Below are 26,522 nucleotides of genomic sequence, written 5' to 3'. Positions count from 1 at the left end.
ACAATGCAAACACAAATTTTACTCAAATTTTCTTCATTTTTTACCTGATTTGAGAAGCTGAAATTCCGTTCATATATTCATAGTGTCCCTCACTATATTCTCAACGAGTTCACAAAATTAAGTTGTTTTTTTTGTGAAAAGAAAAACATTTTTTAGCAGCAAAGCCGTCTGCCACCATCTTGGTTTTTCACAGGACTTCCTGTACATATGTGCAGACAACAGGGGGCGCTTTCCTGCGCGCGTATATTTTCTTTTCCCGGTACGGTTAGCATGCGCTAATTTATGGTAAAAAGTGGCCTCATTTGTCCTGGGAGTCTTGGCACAAGACGTCAATGCTCGGTATAGCATAGTTCTGCGCTTTGTGTAAATTGCTCGCTGACTATTATCTGCTTAAGTGTTTGGTTGACGCAAGTTGAAGGCGATTTGGCTGCAAATAGTAGGCCACCAGTGATCAGTGCAAGAAAGTGTTTACACGGAAGTTAGTGCACGACGTTGAAATGGAAAATGTCAATTTCAATTTTCTTTTCACAAAATATTAACACCAAAGGAGACATTTCAACAATTTTAAATAATGCGGGCTTGGATTTCCAACTACAAGGACCGTCAGTTAAATATCCATCCCCCCACACAAAATGCTTAGATGCTTTTACTTGCATGATATGCGTATCTTCTGCACCTGCTAGTTTCCACCTCAACCAATGTGTGAGTATAATCCAGAGCAGGTGTCTGCACAGTATAGGAAGATGAGATGTTGGTGATGATCTTCATAAATAATAAGAAACTGCTTCTTCCTTGGCCCTATGTCTATCTACTCCATGCCAGGGGGTGAAATCTTTTTTTGAATAGAAACATCGTTTTTATGCGGATATCCTTGCCCCCATTTGTGTCACTTACCGTAGCGGGCACATTGGCCTGAAGAGCACATTCACTCGAATGTGCCGTTAGTCTTGGTGTATCTCTAGCAAAAACATCGTCTGCCCAATGGTTGTATATATCTGCCATCTCACATCTGGTGTTTATTGAGTCTCGTATACAAATCTTGCATAAGGTCTTTCATTCACGAATGGGCTTTTTCCATTTTGTTTTTTACGTGCATGTCGTTCAAACACAGAATAGTTAAGTCCAACTCCATCCCGGCTCAGCTGGTCATCAATTATTCGGGTTGGGATTATTCCACTCATAGAGGGCGTTCTGAGTGGTGATCGGTGATCTCTGTGGCGCGGAGCCAATAGAGGGAGTTTCGTGATAGTTGAGTATTGCACCAATACTAGATTATGCACATTATTGATATCGCTCAGCATGCCTAGTCTGTTTAAAAAAATTGACTTGTCTTACAGTTGGAGATCGTGCGTACCATACAGCCGTCAGACAAGTTGATATGACCTGTGGAGTCGTCAAGTACGAATTGTTTGAACTCCCATTCTTACTCGTGACCATGTGCATTGTTAAACTTCATTGCAACATCTGTTATTGTGGTATATATATCTATAGGGCCTTCTGGCTCTCTTGTTCATTACAGAAAATGATATGAATCACATCTTGCCCTTTTAACGGAAGTTCTTATACTTTATTTGCAGAAGATGCATTCAAGATGTTTCAAGACTCAAGGTCGGATCTTCACATCAAGCTTGCAAGAAGAAGATTGGAATCAGGTCAGTGCAGATCAAATCCAGAAATGGATCCAATTGTATCAATAAAACATTAATTCTGTAAATCTATACTCTTTAGTAAACAATCACAGTGCTAACTGTAATTTGCTTCAGTAAATTCTAGTAATGATTGATGTGAAATTACAAATCCCAATGTTATGACAATCAGGGTTAAATTTTGTAAATGCCTCTGCAGAACTCGTGCAGCATCAACTTGTAAATATAAGTCCACTCAAGATGAATGGCCTATTTTTATTGTTTATGTATATCCACATTATGTTTTTCGAATGGACCATGCAATACTACATATCAAATAGTATCAAAAAATCATTGAGGTCTTTTGAAATCTACACTTATTATTGATATATCCGAATAATTTAATTTACTTCATACATTGGCTTTTGTGGAAAATGATTTAGTCGGAGAATAGACTCTGAATTGTAGAATCATTTCACTACGAAAGTACTTGCCCTCAGCTCGTACACTCCATAAACAATTAGTCATTTATACACTTTCTTATGTGCTGCTCAGAACTATAAGGTCGCTAAAGGCTTTTTTACATGATGATGATCTCCAGATCATTAGGTGAAAAATGCATACAAATTTGAAAAAAGTAGTATCAAATCAACAAATTAAAATTTTACTTTGAAGTGATAGTTTAAATTTTGAAAAACACTATTGATCAATAAACTCCATTTACTAGAAGCTCAACAATACTGGCTTAAATTGGTGATGTGGTTCTGTTTGAGGCCAAGTTCTGGGTGGAGAATCTTGGTGAGATGTTGGCCTTGTAGGTTGTTGAAACCCTGGGCGCCATGATGGGACGAAGGGGAACATCGGGATTGTGAACTTGGGTTGACCGAAGAAACAAGGGCAGGTGGATGCAGAGGTCTTTTGATGGCAGTATCTGGGTGAGCTGATGGCCTTAGAAACTGATGGAGAGATCAGAGCTTGTTGCTGATCTTGCATTCAATGGCCAAGATGGTTTTTTTTTGGTAGGCGTCTGTAAGTGTCAGTCGACAGAATTTTAGTCACCTTGTGGTCATACTTAGTGGTAGATATGTCCACAGTGGTGTGTCGGCTGACATGAAGTGGATGGATTGGTCTTTAGGTAGGGCTTAGATGGCAGCATTCTACTGCTTGCTTTTGAATAGTCTTGGTAGGTTGGTGTTCTTGAGGATTAGCAGGATTTGGATATGGACTTGAGTTAGGTTTAGGGCAGAGTGATGGTTGAGTTAAGGTTAGGTGTTTGGTTAGGGTTTGTGGTCGAGTCCACATCTGACTTATAACCTCAAGGAGACTGCGATTCCGTCGACCAACACTTACATACATTTACCAAGAAACTCCATTCTGGCCATCGAACACAAGATAAGCAACAAGCTCCGGTCTCTCCATCAGTCTCGTCTCAAGCCATCAGCACACCCAGGCCATCTCGAGACTTCTGCATCCCCCTGCCCTCGTTTCTTTGGTCAACCCAAGATTCACAATCCCGATATTCCCCTCCATCCCATCGTGGCGCCCAGGGTTTCAACAATCTACAAGGCCAGACATCTCACAAAGATTCTCCAACCACTACTTGGCCTCAAACAGACCACATCACCAATTTAAGCCAGTTCGTCAACATCATAAATGACATTCACCTTGGTCAAACTGACATTCTTGAGAGTTTTGACAAAGTCTCTCTCTTCACCAACATACCTAAGAAAGAAACATGTCTCATCGTCAAATAATGCCTACAAGTTAATCCCTCCATGACAGACCCCACAAGCTGCACTATTCAACAAGTCGTCTATTTTCTCACTACCTGCGTATTTTCATCAAGCTTCTGAATGAGGGACTAGTTTTATGATATACAAGTTTCTAGTAGGCTTCATTATGGTCTTCCTTGCACACACTTAAATACCTCAATGATTTCTGATACTATTTTATCGGTAGTAATTGCATTGTTTATTCTAAAAACATGATATGAGTTATTTGTAACCTATACAAATAGGGCATTCATTTTGACTTTTCACAGGACTCAGGAAAGTACTGAGTAAACAGTGTTAACACACATTGGTGTAAGGGTTAAGCCAAAAGTATCAATCTTATATCCTTGATGCAAATTTAACATCTTTTAAAATAGGAATGGTTGTTTTACATCGATCATTACTAAATTTTACCAAAGCAACAGTTGTCACTGCAGTGCTCAGAACTATAATACAGTCTTTATTGCAATTTGTATGGGTCTCATAAAAATGCTTTGCATATTGTTTACCTCCTGGTAATTGTATATGAAATAAATTAAATAAATTTGATTTCTCAATAATAAGTGTAGATTCCGAAGATTGCCCATGCATGCATATTTTCAGTAATTTTACGGCCACAAATCCCTGGCAGCCAAAATTTATGTTTGGGGAAACCATTTTTAAAGTTTAGAAGTTAATTTTGAAATTACTGGCTGGTACATGGAGACTATTCACGGTGTAATTTTTTGAAATTTTACACTGACAGCTATCTGGTCCTGTTACCGTAAATGTTAATAGTCAAAAGTAACTTTTATCATCTTGTTGTTGAGGAACATTACATAACTGGTATGAACAAAACTTGTCTAAGATCACAGATTTACATCAAACTTACTAGGTCTATTGATGATTGACACTGACAGTAGAAAATGTCCCTTTAAATGTTTCTGTCTGAAATCATATCGTGACCCAGGTGGCTGTACGGTCTTTAGCCCATACAGGTTTGTTTATGTACATTGTAAATGGTGGCTTACATAAAGTGCTTACAAGGCCAGGAGTGCCAGCAACTGTTTTGTTAGCAAAAGCCGATAATGTAATGTTGCTTTAAACATAACTTTTACATATTGTATTTGTGTAGTGTGATGAACTGGTTATAAGGCAAATTATTAAGTCGTTTGCTTGTGAGACAGCCGTGTATTGGACCATGGTCCCTCTGTAATTTTCCTGAAATATAAAGAGAGTTTTATCAAAGGGTGTATAGAGGCACTCGACAATATTGGTAATTACGCAAAATAATTTTTAGCATAAAAAGACCTACTTGGTAACCAGCAATAGAGAGCTGTTGATACTCCATGGTATGAAACATTTTGAGAAACGGCTACCCCTGAAGTAACATATAGTTTGTTTAGAAAGAGGTGATTATGCATCTGAAAGCACACACAATGGGCCAGATAAATAAAAACTAGCATTTGCTTTTACTAGTCTTTTACTGAAATCCTTATAAATAAAAGTAAGCCTTAATATTGCTAGTAATTGGTCGAACTAGTAGGTAAAAGTATTGCTTGAGGGACTCTTCTTATTGAGATGTAACTAAAACCGACATTTTAGTATTACCTGATAGTTTCACAAGATACTTGGCCGTATAAAGGCCAGCATTAACAAAATGTCGTTAAGTTTAAGATCAGGCATGAGAATTTGTTCAAATCTCTATAAATAACCTTTTACTGGAAAAACACCATTTACTTGAACGGATTAGTAAATGGTCAGAGAAAAGCACAATAGCGGGATATTCAGGAGTATAACAATAGAGGCATGGACTCGCTGATCAATAGCGATTAACTGAAATGCAGGCGGGGCAGTTTCCACTTAGTCAAGTTTTTGATGGCGGCAGTGGCTATGAGGAAACAGCCAGCCTCTCCACGCCAGCGCTCCAGAGATTGGTTCTTTTAGAGAAATTAAAGTACACAACAAATTTATAAGTAACATTTATCGTTGGATCATTAGACCAAGGGAAAAATAACCCTTTAATATTGTTGCGATACAGAGCCATATATATGCAACACTGTTGTTTAAGTAAAATCTCAAGCTCCTCATGCAGTAGCTTGTAAAAATACAAGTAATTGCTACAGTATGTTAGTAAAATGACGTTTTTATTTATATGTCTATAAGTGAAAGGTAATCCAGCGAGTAAAATGTTCATGCCTGATCTTTTACTTTTCAGTCTTCTTGCTAATGCTGAACCTTTAACTTGATAAGTAATTGCTAGTTTTTATTTTTCCGGCCCAATGGAACAAGGGTGTTTCGATGACCAATTGAGTCCTAGTTTTCACAGGTTTGTTTTTTGATGTATGCATTAGGATACACCAAGTGAGAATACTGGTCTTTGTCGGTTACCAAACATGTCAAGTAACTTTAAATGCTTTATACAGCGTGTATGATTCTTTGAGTTTGTTTCAAAATTTTGAGTAGGAGTCTACGTACTTTATAAAACAGTATTCACATCTCTGGCAAAAATGGTAGCATTCTTTATAGTTCAATGTCTGATCATCTTGCAATATTTGCAGTACTATGAAGGGAATATTTAACATTCATTCAATTAGCACAATCTGTTTCAACTTTGATCTTGCATTGCGTCTCTATTGCTGTTCGCTATTTTAATTTCAGTTTAAGTTTCACATAGTTTAAATTTTATTTTATCTATCATATAGTGTGATTGCAGGAAACAAATCACATTTTTATGAAGTGTGCCTACTCCTGTTTAAGCCTGGGCGACTTGTGTGACTAGGGTCGACACTATTGATTGCTTAGACCAGTCAGGACAACCACTATTCAACTACTAGGTTAATCATGCTGCCTTGAACATCACTGACATCAGTGACACAATCTATCAATCCTTTCAGCAGGAATTTTAGTATATGGTGCCTGCGGGAAACAAATGCTGCATTGCATCTTGGGAATTAAAAATCACTTGCAACTTCATGTAGTTCGAATTGGCGACTGTTTGTGGTGCGACTAGTCAAAAAGTAAATGTCACTAGTTGCCCAGGCTTCACCCGTGTTGTTAATACCTATATTAATATGTTGATTTTTTAAAGGTTAATTTCTACATTATATTACCATTTAAAATATTTTATTTAAGGCACTGGACAGTACTGGTAATTACTCAAAGTAATTGTTGGCATAAAAACCTACTTGGTAAACTTACTTGAAAATTAGGTAAATTTTGCCTGAGTCTTGTTTTTGTCATCTGTTACTCTTCTAAAAAAAACTAAAAAAGGAAGAATTGTTTAGAAATGTTTTGCGCCAATAGTTCCATAGAATTGTTACTTTGTGCATGTTTGAATACACCAAGTGAGATACTGGTCTTTGACAAATACCAAACGTGTTCAGTGCCTTTAAGTAAAGTAGGGAAAAAATAGAGAAACCCAAAACAACATGTCATTTCTCTCAGTGGCCCTTAAACCACCAATCTCATGAAATGCCTTCTACAAATTGTATTTCTTATGAGTTGGAACCGATATCACACAACAACAAAATGTCTGTTTGAAAATTTGTTTTTCATTGGTACTTGAGCCGTCACTCAAATCATAGTAGTTTAATTTGTTGTCATGATTGGTAATAAATTAAAAAGGCCACTTCAAGGTGTGAGCTACAATTTTCTTTTTCAGAGGCCTTGCCACCTACTCCTAGGGCTGAAACAGGGTTAACCACTTTTAAACTCCATAGGGATGTAGGCTTGGTGTATGTCTGATTCTTCTACATATTAATTAGATATCCATCTGCTTCCCATTTTTGCTTGTGATTTATGTATCTAGTAACTTTAAATAAATGTGTCATACAATGTAGTTACAATTCAGCTGTAGTGTTGTGAAAACTTAACCTTTAATCTGTTGATCTATCTATCTATCTTTCTTTCTGTCAATCTTTCTTTGAACCTGTTGATCAATGGAGCCGAACAGCTAGCCACAGCGCTTTTCTCGAAATAGATAATAGTTTAAAACTGACATTGGCTCTAACGCCTGCGCTTAACTGGAAGTACGGGTCAAATGGGGTCACACTGTGTAGCTTTTGTTTAAAAGTATGCAAAGCCCATGTGAAGATTTATAGATTGTACAAATCCATTGTGTGGTTTATGTGTTATGTTTTTATTTTTTATTAAACTTTTATTTAATGTATTGTTGAACATAATGTAGGATTTTAATTGACCAAGACATGGGGACAAAAAATCACCCAAAATATTCAACATGGTGTTGGAAGAGGTTTTCAAGAACACTTTACTGGATGAGAAGGAAGGGGTACATTATCGATGGAGAAATGTTATTAGATAAACAGCAAAAGTAAAGACAATGATTTGAAGATGCGCAAGGAAAAGTTCATGACCAACTTCAATACAGATGACTCAATAATGGTGGACTGGAGGACCAAGAGATCGCCAGGGTCAATGAATATAAATACTGTACCAAACAGTAAAACTGAAATACATCACAAAAGATGAAGCATCAACCAGGATTAAGACAGGATGGAGCTCCTTTGGACGACACAGAGGAATATTTTGTGATAGGAATATACCTACATGGTATATGGTATTGAGGAGAACAATAATAGGATCAGTGTGGGCTATCAACAATAACGTATGGAGCAGAAACATGGACAGACAACAACAAAACTGATAGAACATACACTCTGCACACCAACAAAAGCAATGGAGAGACGAGTGCTACATTTCTTAATATGAGACAGGATTAAATGCACAGAAACAAGAGAGAACAGAGGAATATATGAAAAAGCCTATATGGAGATGGGATGGACACTTTACCCTTAGAACTGACAATATTATATGGACAACAAGAATCATGGATTGGCAACCAAGGACAGGGAAAGGGAAAAGAGGTACATGTAGACAGAGAAGAAGATCATCACGGAGAGATGACATCATGCAGGAGCAACATGAACCAGAACTGCAAGAAATAGAAATGAATGGCATTTACATGAGGAGGAACATATCCTACTCTGGATGCGTACACAGTCTAAGTGATGATCTTTAAAAGTACATTACGTGACGTCACTAACGACGTAACTGAATAATTTTCATCTCTGAATATCTAACTAAATGTGGGAGCTGTGGGAGCTGCTGCTCGCTGGATGTTTCCGGCATGGAATCGATAAAATGGAACTGGAACTGAACGACTGTTTTCGGGTACCCATATACCTAGTTAACTGCTACGGGCTTACAGTGGACCAAATTGTTCTGGATGGTGGACTCCAAGAGTAGATAATGGAATAAAGACCTGTGTGGATAATGCTAATTGCGTGCGCGCTTCCAGTGTACAGTGTGGGCGAGGGTGCTATCTGCATTGCTGGTGACTTAAACATCATGGAAGATGATGGTACTGTTCTCCTTAAGTTCCATGGTCAATTTGATGAGTGCATGCTGGTTGTTCAGGTGTTGGAGGAACTGGTGATTGAGTGTTTTCTTGACAAAACCGACATGCATGTTGAACTTGTGTTGGTGATATGGTGCTGTGTGAGGCCCATTGGGTGGAGGATCTTGGTGAGATGTCTGGCCATGTTGTAGGTTGGTGAACCCCCGGACACCACTATGTCGTGGAGGGGAGCATCAAGATTGTGTATCTTGGGTTGTCTGAGGAAACGAGGGCAGGGGATTCAGAGAGTTCTAGAATGCAAAATAAAATAACGCTAAATTGGTGTGCTAATGGCTTGAAACAAATGGAGCTGCTATGTGATCTTGCATTCAATATCCGGAATGGGGTTTCTTGTAGGTGTCTGTCCCTAACACAACTCTAACCCTCATCCTAACCCTAACCCTAGTTCTACCCGGGAGTTCTATCACCCTAACCTTTAATGTAACCCTAACCCCTCACTCATGACCACACTTACCGACACAAACGACTAGGCCTACAACCGACCCTGACAGACACTAACCTTCACTTAGACACCATCTGACACTTACAGATACCTACCAAAGAAACCCCATTCCAGATATTAAATGAAAGATCACATACCAGTTCCGGTCTCAAGCCTAGTGTTCGGTGCAGCGCAATGTGGCAGCTTTTGCTATTGCTCTACTGCAAATGTCTCTGTCTTCTCTGTTTTCGTACTACATTGGTTGTCTGCATATGTGCATGTCGTTTTCAAGGTGTTTGAAGTTTGATTCGCCTGGAGAGTTGTGCCATCCCTTGTGTGGACAGGCGGGTCATTGATGTTGCAAGGTTGTAAGAGCATACTACTCTGACAAATTCTGCAGTGCCAATTCCAAGGACATTGTGCATACTACTCTGACAAATTCTGCAGTACCAATTCCAAGGACATTGTGCAAACTATTCTGACAAATTCTGCAGTGCCAATCCCAAGGACATTGTACATACTACTCTGACAGATCCTCCAGTGCCAATCCCAAGGATACACTGTATACTACTCCTGCAAACTCTCCAGTGCCAATCCCAAGGACACTGTGCTTACGCAAATTCTCTAGTGCCAATCATAAAGGACATTGTGCATACGTCTCTGACAAATTCTTCAGTGCCAATCCCAAGGACATTGTGCTACGCAAATTCTCCAGTGCCAATCCCAAGGACATTGTACTTGCGCAAATTCTCCAGTGCCAATCCGAAGGACACTGTGCCTACGCAAATTCTCCAGTGCCAATCACAAAGGATATTGTGCATACGTCTCTGACAAATTCTCCAGTGCCAATCCCAAGGACATTGTGTGCAGACTACTCAGACAAATTCTCCAGTGCCAATCCCAAGGACACTGTGTGCACACTGCTCTGACAAATTCTCTGGTGCCAATCCCAAGGACTTTGTGCACACTACTTTGACAATGTCTGCAGTGCCAATCCTAAGGACATTGTGCTTATGCAAATTCTCTAGTGCCAATCCCAAGGACACTGTGCAGACTACTCAGACAAATTCTCCAGTGCCAATCCCAAGGAAATTGTAAACCACAAATATGGTCTATTGACTAACTGTTGAATAACTCGCTGGAGATATTCTACTTTGAAAGCTGGAGATATTCTACTTTGAAAACTCATCCCCAGCAGACAAAGATGCCCAAAGAAGACCTTTTTTGACCAAGTCATGGAGGATACTGGATGCAGGTTTGAAAAACAACAGAGAAAGATAGAAGAAACATGTCAAAGAAAGCCGAGCATGCCCGACCTGATGAATGTTTGTACCAACTGTAAAGCTAATGTCATGAAATAATAGTTGCATGTAATAATTATTTTAAACTAATTAGTTAATTTTCTTAATATTGACATAAACAATTTCTTGATGAGAACCTTTAAATAACTTATAATAAGCTTACAAGGTAATTGCATATCAAAACACTTGATGAATATAAATACGTGTATGTTATCTTGTCTGAAGTATGATCCCATGTGACCTTTACTTCTGGCCAAAACGGGGAGTTCAACTTTCAGAATTCAAAAGTTCATGTCCCATGAACCAAACTAAATTCATCTTTGGGGGACGTTAAATCAATGCAAGCACATTGAGATAGGTATTGTGAAATGCGCGCTATAAAAGTTTTATTATTAATTTTATTGATTTAATATTACAAAAATCTGGAGAGCCATAAAAGTCCCAAATGGAAGCACAATATGTTGTATTGAATAGGTTCACTGCGCTCCTTTTCTATTTCCTCTTCTACTCCCCCTTCTCTCATTTCAAGGAACACCATGCCAGTTTAGTTTTAGCTTTTGTTTAGTGTGTATATTAGGAGGCGCCTGGACCCCGGAATGGTCGACACTTCATTGATGTCAGTTAGAGTATATACACACATATCTCCTGCTGGCGGGAAAGGCGTATCCCCACACTGCGGTATGGGTACTGGCCTGGTGTTCTACATTACTCTTTCTGTTGTCTTCCTCAACCCTCTTACATGTATAGGTTATATTTTGTCCAGACTATTCCAACAAAAAATGCCACAGTGGACAGTACCATTTGTGGACTTGTATAAAGATTGTAGTAGTACTGCTGGTTTAGTGGGAATGATGTTTGAGGTTAGTGCGTAGAACAAGTTTGAAACAGACATGTAAAACAATATCCTTACACATTTTTGTAAATTAAGATAAATGTCAGTAGATTTGAACATTTTTAAGTTTTCAATGAGGCCCAGATAAGGCCATTTGACAATTTAGGAAGAAAAGGGAAAAAATTAAATGCTTTACTTTTTGAGAAATCATTAAAACAATATACCAATTATCGATATCGAGATTTACAGAGTTATTTTAAACACTTGTCATGACATGGCGAAACAAGGGTGGGTTGTCGCGTTATTTTCTCCCGACTCTGATGACTGATTGAGCCTAAATTTTCACAGGTTTGTGATTTTATATTTAAGTTGTGATACACTAAGTGTGGGCCTTGGACAATACTGTTTACCGAAAGTGTCCAATTGCTTTAAAATAGCCAATTTTAGAGATTACTGGAACTGCGTGTTTCATGGAAGTTAGCAGATTGTTACATTCAGGGGTATATGGACTATAAGTCCAACTGAGTAACTATGGTTAAATAAAGGAGTTGTACTGGTTAGTAATATGCTTCTTGGAAGAAAATACTTTTGAAGGTTCATTATACAAATAGCTGTTACATGTGTATTGTCAATATGTTTCTGCCGCATTAAATTCAATATAAATTCCCAAAGATTTAGTACCGTTTCCCTGAGCTAAAGGAGAATGGGCGAGAAAGTGTAGTTTCGCGGATAGTATATGAGCTGAAGGTGATTATTTACATTAAGAGACTATTCTCTGACTTAAACTTTTGTCATTGATTATGTTTCAGTTAAATTGTTTTCTCAATAATAAGTGTACATTCATAAGATTACTGATATGCAAACATATTCATATGCTAATCTACTGGTCAGCATTCATTTGGTGTACGATCTTCTAAGAGAACAACATGCGGACCAAGAGAGGCCATCAGCAAAGCCATTCTACAGAGTCTGTAGCACATTCAAATACATGTTCCATCTCTTTCAACTCGGGAGAACTGGCATCTTCATCAAAAGACGGCCATCATCTCACATTATCGTTACCGCTGTGATTCTAAAGTAAATTCATCTTGCTATTGATTATAGATTGTTTACAGATTATGTCGTTATAGTATAGTGTGACGATTTTTTCAATGTTTCCGGCCTAATTGTTATTCTCACTTGGTGTATCCCAAAATACATGTATGCTTAAAATAACAATCAGTGAAACTTTGGGCTCAATTGGTCATCAAAGATACATACGAAAATAATGGAGCCATTCCCCACAGTGTTTTTTTACTATCAACAGTTATCCATTGCTCATTAACAAGTCAGTTTTTATGCTAACAATTGTTTTGAGTAATTACCAATAGTGTCCAGTGCCTTTAAGGTTCTTGTTTGTAGTTCTGTTTATTGCTTCAGTTTAAACTCTGTTTTGTTTAATTTGTCACTCTGTAATTTCGTTTAATAAGGGAGGTTTAAAGTATAGAGGATAATGTCCATATCCAACCACCACTTTTTCATTCGTTATGAAATATTTTAGATTGAATTTACTCAAATGAGAAACTCCTTGTGGTAAAAATAGGTGAAAAAGTGGTGGCAGGTTATGGAAATTATTCCAAGATTACAGTGTACGGTGTAAATGTTTCCTTATTTTTATCAAATTTTGTGTACTTTGTCAAACATTATTGAGTACAATGCCAGTTTACTTTTAGTATACAATTAAACTATTTTAAATGGAAAGTGTTTTGGTATATCAAAAGATAACATGTTTTCATCTGTGTTTTGTTGGACAATGATCATGTTATCTTTTAATTTGTGAAGACAGCTATTTATGAAGTTGAACTATTCACTTTAGTTTGAAACGAATTGACAGTTGAGTGTAGATTCACAAAAATAATCTACACTTTCATCAATATAGTTTATTTCATTTAAAATTAAAGAAGGGTGTCGTGGTTAAGAGCGTCGAATTCAAGTTCTGGTGGTTAGTCATCGCAATGTGGGTTCGAATCTGGTCATGGTCACTCTGGGGTATAATGGGTACCTTTGAGGGTAGGGGTTGAAAAGCCACTAGCACTATGCTGCAGCTCAGGTCTGTCCATAGAGAGCCAAGAAAGATTAAAGGAACGTTATTGGCCCAATGACGTGGGCAAAGCGCACTGATACGGTTATTGTAAACTTGCGCCTAACATTAGAAACTAGTTGTTATTAAAAGGAACAGACTGAGCAAACTTGTACAGGCTCATACAAAATATAGATTGATTTGAGATTTTTTGTTTAGGCCTAATGAATTGTAAGGCACTGGACACGTTTGGTAATCTAATTGTGAAAGACCAATATTCTCACTTCGTGTATCCCAAAATATGCATAAAATAATAACCAGTAAATAAAAATTTGGGCTTAATTGGTCATCGAAAGTGCAAGAAATTAATGGAGCCATTTCAACCATGTTTCTTTACACTATCAACAGGGAAAACAAGTCAGTTTTTATGCTACCAACTATTTTGAGTAATTACCAATAATGTCCAGTGCCTTTAATGTTTTTGTTTGTGGTTCTGTGTTGGCACAGTTTACTCTGTTAAGCTTGTCACTCTTAAGGCCTAATTCTGTTTAATTAAGGGAGTTTTAAAATATAGATAGGATAATGTCCGTACCTTACCACCACTATTTCATTCATTATGAAATAATTTTTTACTCAAATGAGATATTCCAAGATTACAGTGTACAGTACATTGTAAATGTATGTTTCCTTGTTTTTATCTTATTATGTGTACTTAATCAAACATTATTGAGTATAGTGCCAGTTTGTTCAGTTTCCAATTAAACTATTTTAAATGGAAAGTTTTTCGGTATACCAGTATTGGAAGATAACGTGTTTTCAGCTGTGTTTTAATGGACAATGATCATGTTATCTTTTAATTTGGGAAGATGGCTATTTTCAAGTTGAACTATTCACTTTAGTCTTTAACGAATTGACAGTTGAGTGTAGATTCACTAAAATAATCTACACTTTCATCGATATAGTTTAATTTCATTTAAAATTAAAGGAAGGGTGTCATGGTCAAGAGTATTGAATTCAAGTTCTGGTGGTTAATCATCGGAATGTGGGTTCGAATCTGGTCATGGCACTTGGTCATGAAATTTAAATTGCAGTACAGAACTTTATTTAAATTATATGTGTTTTACTTTGTAATTTCCTATTCTTATTTTTCGACATTTGGTTTGCAATCAAGTGCTCCAGTATAGGTGAACCGGTTGAAGTAGAACTATTTAACTATTTAAACAAGTGACTCGTGACTCTGACTCGGACTTGACCCAAATGATTCGTTACTCGGACTCAAGACTCAAACAAGTGACTCGGGACTTGGACTCGACCCAAGTGACTTGTGACTCATGACTCGGACTCCGATTTGACATAGGTGACTCAACTGCTACACTGCTTAATCATATCTAATTTCGTGTTTTTTGTCAAACATAATCTATCTGGTAAATTGGCAGTTTGCTCAGCTTACAATTGAACTTTTTTAACTGGAAAGTGTTAATGTAAATCGAAAGATAACATGTTTATGCATCCAACGTTTGCACGTTAGCTGGGTAGTGGCACATTGAATCCCGCACATTGTAGGCCAACACTGAAAGAAAATTTATACTCTGTCAGTTCTTGCCCTCCTTTTTGACATAAAAAAACCTAACTGAGTCTCATCATCTACTTGGGTTTTCTTGTTTTGTTTTTCTTTGCCATAACCATCAACTTTTCCTCTTGTGTCTCTTTTCTAAAATGCGGACGTTATGTTTTTACTGCCCTCTCTACTCAACCAGTTGTTCCTGGCTACACTGTTTGCGGGGTTGTCAAATGCACCCTGGTATAACCATGAAGCTATAGCTCCATGGTATAACTCACTCCACTACAACAGTCTTGACTTCTCTGTCAGGGCATGCAAAAGATTAACTTTCTCTGCAAAATCCTGTATGAACTTTTTGTCATAGGACGCAAGGCCAAGAATCCTTTAAACTCTTGGGGACAGGTCTACCTTCTGTAGTCTATACAGAAACGCCTTTGTACAACATTGGCAGCCCACAGGCTATACGAGGGTTCTATCGCACCTCTTTTCTTTATGCCAACAACCTATCTTTGTATCTCTCATAAGGCAGTCAGAGTCCCATCTTGGTCTCTGTTTTACTGGCCTTGCATCTCCAGTGGTTATGTGGTGTTTCATAACATCCGTCCTACCTATATCTTGACCCCCAGGTCTTCGAACTCTACTAAACACGTCCTGACTGGAACAGCTTACTCGTTTTGTACATTGTCTGTACTTCTTGTAAACAAGTCTAGTAAATGCAAAGACAAACCTTGCTTTGGCTCACTAGCCTCATTTGCCTTATTTTTAATTGCCTCATGTTCCACAGTGGAAATTGAACCTACGGTGATAGTTTTTCGAGCCACTATGGAATCATCTGGTTCCCTACTCTCTGGCTAATACTACTCTCTTCCTTTATCTAACACTCTAGCCTATTCTCTTGTGATAAATGTCTGTCCTCATGAGCTTTTTCTACTGAGTCACTCTGAGAGTTGAGTATATCAATGGCAGCCTCAGCGGTTTGCTCATGTGAGTGGTCCCTCCATGGGATAGCTTGATGAAGATTCACAAGTAATGAGAACAACTGTCATGAGGTGATCAACTTGTAGGCGTTGTTTTGTGATGAGGCATGCTTGTTTCGGGGTATGTTGGTGAAGAAAGACAACGTGTACATCAAAACTTACAACAATGTCCGATTGACTGAGGTAGATGGTGACGAAATGACTTCGGTTTGTGATGTGATGCTTTGTGAGGCAGCTTGAGACTAATGGAGAGATAGGAGCTGGTTGGTGATCTTGTGCTCGATGGCCTGGATAGGGTTTTTTGGTAGTTGTCTTTAAGTGTCGGTTGAGAGAATCTCAGTCACCTTGTTGTTTGTAGTCAGAGGTGGACATGACCACAGTGGCGTTATCCTTGTTGGCTGACTTGTGGATGGATTGGTCTTTAGGTATAGCTCAGATGGCGGCATTTTATTGCTTGCGTGGGTTAGGTTTTGGTAGCTAAGAATTCTTGATGGTTTGAAGGATCTGGATTCGGACTTCGTTAGGTTTATGTTTAGCATTAGGATTAGGGTTAGGGTTAGGGTTAGGGTAGCTTTGATAGTGGATGTTAGTTGTTCAGGTGTTGTAGGAACTGATGAAGTGTTGTCCAGGCCATTGAACACAAGATCACCAACCAGCTCCAATCTCTCCATCAGTCTCAAGCTGCCTCACAAAGCATCACATCACCAACCGAAGTCAGTTCGTCAACATCATTAAGGGCATTCACCTCAGTCAATTGGACATTGTTGTAAGTTTTTATGTAGTCTCTCTCTTCACCAACATACCCACGAAAGAAGCATGCCTGATCACCAAACAACGCCAACAAGCTGATCCCTCCATGACAGAACACACAAGCCTCACTCCTCAACAAGTCAACAATCTACACCACTTTCAGTCTCTCTTTCATTTCTTAAACTGTGTTACCTAAGACATTTAAGTCCTCTACATAGGTCAGCAGGATTTCCCACTGCAACCTTCTCATGACCGTTTCCATAAGTCTCCTAAAAGTAGCTGGGTCATTACAGAGCCCCAAATGCATACATTTCCATATGTATAGTCCATTTCTCTCAACAAATACGGGCTTCTGACAGATTCATTATCTAAAGCAACCTGCTAATATCCCACGCCTAATCTAGTGTTAAGAACCACTCACACAAGGGTAAAGAAATGTCTCACTCTTTGGTTGCGCCGTCAACAACATAAATATCTCTTTCTTTGGCTGTGCTGTCAACCACAGAAATATGTCACTCTTTGGTTGCACTGTCAACAAAATAAATTTATATATCTTTGGTTGCCAACCACAAAAATTGACATACTTTTGGTTGGCCCATCAACCACAGAAACTTCTAATTACTTTGGTTGCACCACGCCGTCAACCACAGAAGTTCTATATCTTTGGCTGCGCCGTCAACCAAAGAAATGTCTCACTTTTTGGTTGTCATCGTCAACCACAGAAATGTCTCACTCATTGATTGTCATTGTCCACCACAGAAATGTCTCACTCATTGGTTGTCGCTGTCAACCACAGAAATGTCTCATTCTTTGGTTGCCCTTACAACCACAGAAATGTATCGCTCTTTCGTTGCCCTGTCAACCACAGACATGTGTGTCACTCTTTTGTTGGGCTGTCAATCACAGAAATTTGTATCCCTTTGGTTGCCCTGTCAATTACAGAAACGTCTCACTCTATTTTTGCTCTGTCAAACAGAACTCTTAAGTTGTGGCGTCAACCACAGAAATGTATTGCTCTTTGGTTGTCATGTCAACCACAGAAACTTCTATCTCTTTGGTTGCGTCAACCACAGAAATGTCTCGCTCATTGGTTGCCCTGTAATCCACTGAATTGTCTCGCTTTTTGGTTTGGTTGCCTTGTCAATCACAGAAATGTCTCACTCCTTGGTTGCCCGGTCAACCACAGAAATGTCTATCTCTTTGGTTGCGCTAACAACCACAGAAATGTATCGCTCTTTGGTTGCCCTGTCAACCACAGAAATATCTCACTCTTTGGTTACGTCATCAACCAGAGAAATGTATCGCTCTTTGGTTGCCCTATCAACCATACAAATGTCTCACTCTTTGGTTGTCGCCGTCAACCACAGAAATGTCTTATTCTTTGGTTGGCCTGTCAACCACAGAAATGTATCGCTCTTTGGTGGCCCTGTCAACCACAGAAATGCCTCACTATTTGGTTGCCTTGTCAACCACTAAAATGGTTGTGCCAATCAACCGCAGAAATGTCTTATTCTTTGGTTGCCCTGTCAACCACAGAAATGTCTTACACTTTGGTTGTGCAGTCAACCACAGAAACTTGTATCTCTTAAGTTGTGCCGTCAGCCACAGAAATGTATCGCTCTTTGGTGGCCCTGTCAACCACAGAAATGTCTCACTATTTGGTTGCCTTGTCAACCACTAAAATGGTTGTGCCAATCAACCGCAGAAATGTCTTATTCTTCGGTTGCCCTGTCATCCACAGAAATTGCCTTTCTCTTTGGTTGCGTAGTCAACCTCAGAAGTTTCTATATCTTAAGTTGTGCCGTTAGCCACATAAATGTATCACTCTTTGGTTGCCATGTCAACCACAGAAACTTCTCTCTTTTGTTGAGCTGTCAACCACAGACATGTGTGTCACTCTTTTGTTGGGCTGTCAATCACAGAAATTTGTATCCCTTTGGTTGCCCTGTCAATTACAGAAACGTCTCACTCTATTTTTGCTCTGTCAAACAGAACTCTTAAGTTGTGGCATCAACCACAGAAATGTATTGCTCTTTGGTTGTCATGTCAACCACAGAAACTTCTATCTCTTTGGTTGCGTCAACCACAGAAATGTCTCGCTCATTGGTTGCCCTGTAATCCACTGAATTGTCTCGCTTTTTGGTTTGGTTGCCTTGTCAATCACAGAAATGTCTCACTCCTTGGTTGCCCGGTCAACCACAGAAATGTCTATCTCTTTGGTTGCGCTAACAACCACAGAAATGTATCGCTCTTTGGTTGCCCTGTCAACCACAGAAATATCTCACTCTTTGGTTACGTCATCAACCAGAGAAATGTATCGCTCTTTGGTTGCCCTATCAACCATACAAATGTCTCACTCTTTGGTTGTCGCCGTCAACCACAGAAATGTCTTATTCTTTGGTTGGCCTGTCAACCACAGAAATGTATCGCTCTTTGGTGGCCCTGTCAACCACAGAAATGCCTCACTATTTGGTTGCCTTGTCAACCACTAAAATGGTTGTGCCAATCAACCGCAGAAATGTCTTATTCTTTGGTTGCCCTGTCAACCACAGAAATGTCTTACACTTTGGTTGTGCAGTCAACCACAGAAACTTGTATCTCTTAAGTTGTGCCGTCAGCCACAGAAATGTATCGCTCTTTGGTGGCCCTGTCAACCACAGAAATGTCTCACTATTTGGTTGCCTTGTCAACCACTAAAATGGTTGTGCCAATCAACCGCAGAAATGTCTTATTCTTCGGTTGCCCTGTCATCCACAGAAATTGCCTTTCTCTTTGGTTGCGTAGTCAACCTCAGAAGTTTCTATATCTTAAGTTGTGCCGTTAGCCACATAAATGTATCACTCTTTGGTTGCCATGTCAACCACAGAAACTTCTCTCTTTTGTTGAGCTGTCAACCATAGAAATGTCTCGCACTTTGGTTGCCCCACAACCACAGAAATGTCTCCTTTTTTGGTTGCCCCACAACCACAGAAATGTCTCGCTCTTTGGTTGCGCTAACAACCACAGAAATGTCTCGCTCTTTGGTTGCGCTAACAACCACAAAAATGTCTCGCTCTTTGGTTGCGCTAACAACCACAGAAATGTCTCGCTCTTTGGTTGCGCCCTCAACCACAGAAATGTATGACTCTTTTGTTGCGCCGTCAACCACAGAAACATCTTTCTCTTTGGTTGCGCCATCAACCTCAGAAATTTCTATCTCTTTAGTTGTGCCGTCAACCACAGAAATGTCTCACTCTTAGGTTGCCCTGTCAACCACAGAAATTTCTATCCCTTTGGTTGCCCTGTCAACCACAGAAATGTCTCACTCTTTGGTTGCCCAGTCAACCACAGAAATTTTTATCCCTTTGGTTGCCCTGTCAACCACAGAAACGTCTCACTCTATTGTTGCTCTGTCAAACAAAGACATTTTGTTCTCTTTGTTTGCGCTGAAAACCACATAAATTTTTATCTCTTTAAATTTGGTTGCGCTGACAACCACAGAAACGTCTATCTCTTTGGTTGTGCCATCAACCACAGCAACTTTCTTTCTCTTGTACTCTGGCGGTTTTGGTCAAGTCGATGATGTGACAAGTTTGAGACATTTTGCATATCTCATGCAACATTCAGGGGTTCCGAATATTATCTGTATGGCAGGACATAGTTCTTTTTGGGCTTGATTTTTGGGCTTGATGTTGTTTTCGTTTAACTTTTTGCTGTAATTTAATTTTAGTGTATGTTGATGTTATTCTAACATTGTTGGTTACAACAAAGGGTTTGAGTAGTGGGTTTATGTAGTTAAAGCCTTTTGATTTCAAGCTATAACTTGTCTTTGTCACTGTAGTTTTTTGTTTTCTTTTGTTTAGTTTAAAGACACTGGACACCTTTGGTAATTGTCAAAGACCAGTCTTCTCACTTGGTGTATCTCAACATATGCACAAAATAACAAACCTGTGAAAATTTTAACTCAATTGGTGGTCGAAGTTGCCAGATAATAATGGAAGAAAAACACCCTTGTCACACGAAGTTGTGTGCTTTCAGATGCTTGATTTTGGGACCTTTTATTCTGAGGTCTGAATTCAAATATTTCAGTGGAAAATTACTTCTTTCTTGAAAACTACGTTACTTCAGAGGGAGCCATTTCTCACAATGTTTTATACCATCAACAACTTTCCATTGCTAATTACCAAGTTAGTAAGTTTTTATGTTCACAATTATATTGAGTAGTCACCAATAGTATCCAGTGTGATTAGAAAATTGTTGTTTACTTTGTTTAGGCTTTTACTGTGTTTTTCTTTGTGGTATTTAAGGTTTTGAAAAGATTCATTGCAGGGTTTAGGTAACTATTTATATTGGTATAATGATGTTTTTTTATTCTGCTTTACCTTGTAAGTTCCGTCAGTCGGATTTGTGAATAAATTCCAGCAACTAATGGAGCACACGGTATAGCTTAACTTCCAAGTCCCTGCAATAAAATGAGTATTTGACCCACTGCATCATTGTCATTTAAGGCTGCTGATTGCAGCATTCGTCATTTTGGGAGTAAAATTGCATATGAATTTTATGGTAGGCATTTAAAAATCTGTTAATGGATTGAGTTTCACCTAATATGTGCACTAACTGCACAATCATGGGTAAATTCATTGTATAATACTCCCAAAATGGTGCATCAAAGATTTTCCTGATCATCAAATTTAAGTTCTGGTGGTTAGGTCATCGAAGTGTGTATTCGAATTCCGGTCGGGACACTATAAGTGGGTACCAGCTAGGGTAGAGGTTGATACTGTGTATGAAAAGCCCTTAGAGCATAGGGTTGCCCAGGTTGTATACCCCCAAGGGAGCTGAGACAGATTAAAAGAATGTTATGGCCAAATGACCAATGCAATAATGTAAAACACATTGAGACGGTTATTGTGAAATGTGCTCTATATAAGAACTAGTTATTACTACAAATATTATTGATATCATGTGGTTTGGGTCAATAAGTTGTTTTATCATGTGTTGTACTCTTTATTTATTTTACTTATCAAATAATAAACCTCAAGGTACACAGACTGGGCATTTTTTTCTTTGCTCAATCCCAATATTTTTTTTTGTCACTTGTAGGAATCCGTGAGAAGATGACACTCTGAGATGTGCGGGAAGATGTGTGGGGAGGCAGTTCACCAGCAAGGCCTCCCCTGAAATGGCTGCTGAAGAGACTCGAGTTCATAAAGTGCCATAGAAGCTTTACTGTAGTGAAATAATATTTGCCATCATCCTGCCATACACACATGGTAAGTTGCAGTCAAGTTTGTTGTTATTCTATCTTTAAATAAATTACCTAACGACAGGGCCCAATTTTATGGCTCTGCTTACCGTAAGCACAGAATTAAGGTTACGGAAGCAGGGAATTCTGTGCTTACGACAAGCGTATTTCACAGGTTAGCGGTGAATTTTGGCTTCTGCGCGTGCGTACTCCCTGTTATTAGGCATTCTACATTTGCAAGGCTAGCACAGAAACTCGGCGCTTGCTCGTAAGCAGGGAATCGTAAGCACAGAATTCTGCAGCAAGCAGAGCCATGAAATTGGGCCCAGTACTGCTAACAAAAAGGTTTTACTGAACTCCTGTATTTTAGAACAAAAAATTAGAACAGTTTTCATTTTAATGATTTTGTTGTGGCATGTTATGGCCAAGTTTCTGCAACTGCCTAGTGCCCAACTTTATGGTGTGTGCCAACCATTAATGTCTATAGGTATGCATGAATATATTCAGAGTATTTCATTGTCACCAATTGAATGATTTCACTGTGCAGATTTTTCTTTACCAGAATGCCTTGTGTGATCATAACCCCAGCGGTGCGTTTTGGCGGTTGTAACCAATAACTTTTTTGGTTGGATCAGCCAATGGTTAACGTCGCACCCCTTGAAGTGTAACTTTGAAATATCCTATATTACATATTTAAGTTAATCCTGTGATTGATCCATCTTATGGTGAAGACTATACAGAGCGTACTGTAAAAAGATGCATCAAGATAGAGCTACTGGTCCCCTCTCAATGTTTTTCGATCTTGCGGACTGCTAATTGCATACAGTTTTAGGTCATCATATAAAAGCATGATTCATTTGAAATGTTTTGCATCAAAACACAGGCAATTTGACACTCATGTACTTAAAACATAAATGTTTTTAATAAATAGATTAAAGGAGCACGTTGCCTTGGATCGGTCGAGCTGGTTTTTTAGAAGAGTTGTAACCGTTTGTTATAAAAATGCATTGATTAGAAAGATATTTTAAAAGTAGAATACAATGATCCACACATATTTGTCTCGAAATTGCGTAGTTTTCCTTATACCTCGTCAACAAACACGGTCGGCCATTTATGGGAGTCAAATTTTGGACTCCCATAAATGGCCGACCGTGTTAGTTCGCAAAGTGAAAGGAAAACATGCAATTTCGATGCAAATATGTGTGGATCATTGTATTCTACTTTTAAAACATCTTTCCAACAATATGCATTTTATAACAAACGGTTACAAACACTTTTTATAGACCAACTCGTCCGATCCAAGGCAATGTGTTCCATTAATGTGACAGCACTCTATACCAACTGAGCTATCTAGACATATGTAGGTGTCCCTTATTTGTACATACATTGTTTTAAACTGTCGTGTAGCCAGGAATCATATGACACAATTGGTAGAAATGTCTACACTTTAATCTGGAGGGGGTTAGTTCGAGTCCCACTCTAGTCAATTTTGTTTTTCAACCCAAAATTGTTTTCTTTACAGGTCTTAAAGAGACATGACAAGACAAGCACATAAGAAAACGAGATGATGGAAAACCTCTTCAGTTGTTTGTGTTCTGCTCAGATGTTGCCTAGCGACAAGGGATGCTCTGGTAATACTGCTCAGAATTATTAACAACAAATCCTTATGTAAAAGATAAATCGAACATTGAAAGGGGCAGCAGTGTAGACAGACTCATGAGCAGGCCTGGAACTTCATGTTGAAAGGGCAAGGCCATTTGCATTTTGCAAAGGGCACTTCGATGTGAAACTTTTAAAGGGCACCAAGGCCAAGAAATGGGGCAATGGCGGAGACCGATGGTCTCCGTAGCATGCATGTTATTCCAGGCCTGAGTGCAGATGCTATAGACGATGTGACCTATGTTTACATTCAAACCGCCCCCTGTTGACAAAACACTATATACGTCATGTTTCGCCGGGCACTGAGTTGCGTAGTCATAGTAAGATTGCGTACACTTTCTAGCTGGCTGCCAAAACACAAAGGTTTTGCCCGGCGGTATGCGCGCGAATCATGTTATGGTTTTCGTGTGACGTCAGAGGTCACATCGTCTATAGGGAAGGTATTTTGATGGTGTTTATATAAAACCTTTGATCAAAGTTTGTTGCATCGGAACAACAATGTCAAATCTGCATGTAGATCCTGCAAGTATTACGAAAGTGCCCCATGCGAAAGCTGTGCAATTTTTTCCATACATTCTCGTTATTTTAACCATGTCTGAGGATGTATACAAAGTCAAATCTTATTCAAACTAGCTTATGGTGGCCACTTTACAAACGCCCGGAACAACTCAGAGTATCCATTTTTTTATGGTCAATTGACCATACTCTTTGAACCGGGAAATCTATTGTGCTGCCTGCACAGGCTAGGCAAGCACCTATACCGTGCTATGCTTTAAATCCCTCATAAAAATATATGGAGGGTACTGGAATTCATGCTTTAAATCTCCCTTTTTCTGGGGGATATTGTGTAATTCCGGATTCCAGACCTTTTGTCCTTAATTTACAAATGATCGAGCAGGTTGCCATCACTGTATTTGGCTCAATGAGAGGTTGTCCGAATGGTAGATTACTAATATTAGATTATCATTCTTAGCCTTGGCCAAGGTTTTACAATAAAGAGTGAACTCATACCTATTTTTAACACAAGTTCATTATCTTTCCATAATAAAGCTGAGGGGGTGGAATGTCTCGATTACCTACAGAGGTGAGGTAACCAGTTATTATTATTTCTACTAGTTATTTGTTTGTCTTTGATGTTTGTATTATCTTGCAGTACTTTGATAACATCTTCTCCACATTGGGAGCAATTGAAAGAGAACTGATGATGAGGAGGGTGCCTCCAGGAATGCGTCCCCATTACAATGTGAGCATGAGGCGACCACGGACACATGTTTATGCCAGACCGCAACACTGTACTTATGAAACTCTGCATGCATCAAGGACATTCACCAAAGAGCCAATGCAAACAAGATGATGCTAAATGCTGCAAAGCATTGGTTCTTCATTTTACATCAAGATTTTCACAACCACTTCCAGTCATTTCCATCACGGTTGGTGATGTGAAACCACTCAACGAAAGCCAGAAATCTCTGTGCAGTCATGGATGAACATCTACATGAATCACTGAATGCCCATGTCACCACACTAAATGCCGCTCTTAAATGACTGTCATCCAAAGATGTTTTAAATTTAGAAAATAATGATTCGCACAAATACACCTGGAAATTGTTTGGTATTCCTTCGCCGTCTTGAACTAACATGATCTGCCATTTTGTTGAAGCAGTAGTTTGACTCCCCAAAATGGCTGACCATCATAATCCACAAAGTATTTGGAAAACCTCACAGTTTTAAAGTACATTAGTTTAATTATCCACTACTTTTAAATGCTTTTCTGTCCAACCTGGTTCATGTCAAAACAAACTCTTTCATAGCCCAAAACGCCCAAAAGCAATGTATGTGTTTCTAAAAAATGTTGATGAAATAAATGAAATCATTGATTGTGATTGCAATTATTGAAGCTTGAGACTCGAAAACAACAACAAGGTTTTGACAAGTACAAGTACTGAGTCTGATAGTTTCATGTTGCCTAATGTCTAAAGGGGCACGTCGCTTTCGGGTTGGGTGTTTTGAGCTTTAGAAAGTGCTTGCTATGAAATGGATGACGTTGGAAATAATTTATGGTTTAAAATTAGAAAATAATTATCCACAAAAATGTACCCTCCTGAACTATAACACAACCTGCCGTTTTTGTTGAAGCAAATTCGTGACTCCTCAAAATGGCAGACTATTTTAGTTCACAGTAAGTATTATGGAATTTTTGACTCCACAAAACACAAAGTAAAAGGAAAATCACACAGTTTTGAGGCACCTTAGTGTTGATAATTACACACAAATCTAAAAGCAATGTGTCTCTTGAAGAAGGTTTTATGACCATGTGATTGAAATTGTTGGAATTTTAGATGTGATGACTTTTCACACAAGGTTTGATAAAAAGTACAGGGTCTGTTTTATTGATAATTATCCCACATGCCTAAAGGGGACACGTCACTTTCAAGGTGGGTGTTACTGTTTTGGGCTTTAGAAAGTGCTTGCTGTGAAATGGATGTGGTTGAAAATATGTTTTAAAATATAAAATAATGATCCACACCGATAAACATGTACCTGGAAATTGTTAGTTGTTTCGTAGCGAAGCGCAGCGAAACAGCTCTTGTTTTTGTTAAAGTTTTTTTTTTTATTATTATTATTATTATTATTTTTTTTTTTATTTGTCATCTTCAGAAAAATTTCATATAAGTGCTGATTTGCAATGTTCCCAAAGAGCAATTGCAATGAAATTTTCAGGGATGAAAGGTATTGGTGCAATGATCATTGCGAAACAAGGATGTCATTATGACATAATCAGAAGTCACGTGACGTCATCTTAAAGGTGTTGTATTTTAAACGTTTGAAAATTTATAACAAATCAGCCACAAGAGACCGTAGGTTTCTGTTTGCGGGATTGGGGAGGAATAAATAAGGTCTTCATTTTGTTTCGTGTGCGTG

At 38.6% G+C, this 26,522-nt stretch overlaps 1 long non-coding RNA gene across 1 annotated transcript; it reads left to right on the top strand.

The window, feature by feature from the left end:
• Nucleotides 1-1,576: 1,576 nt before the first annotated feature.
• LOC139933822 (uncharacterized) lies at nt 1,577-25,895 on the top strand. The gene is made up of 4 exons (XR_011785626.1): nt 1,577-1,652; nt 21,800-21,969; nt 23,464-23,572; nt 24,754-25,895. It is a non-coding gene; the product is annotated as an uncharacterized lncRNA (long non-coding RNA).
• The last annotated feature ends 627 nt before the right edge of the window (nt 25,896-26,522 follow it).

Source organism: Asterias amurensis, chromosome 2 (genome assembly GCF_032118995.1).
Source record: "Asterias amurensis chromosome 2, ASM3211899v1".
NCBI lineage: Eukaryota > Metazoa > Echinodermata > Asteroidea > Forcipulatida > Asteriidae > Asterias > Asterias amurensis.
This window is presented reverse-complemented; position numbering and strand designations above follow the sequence as displayed.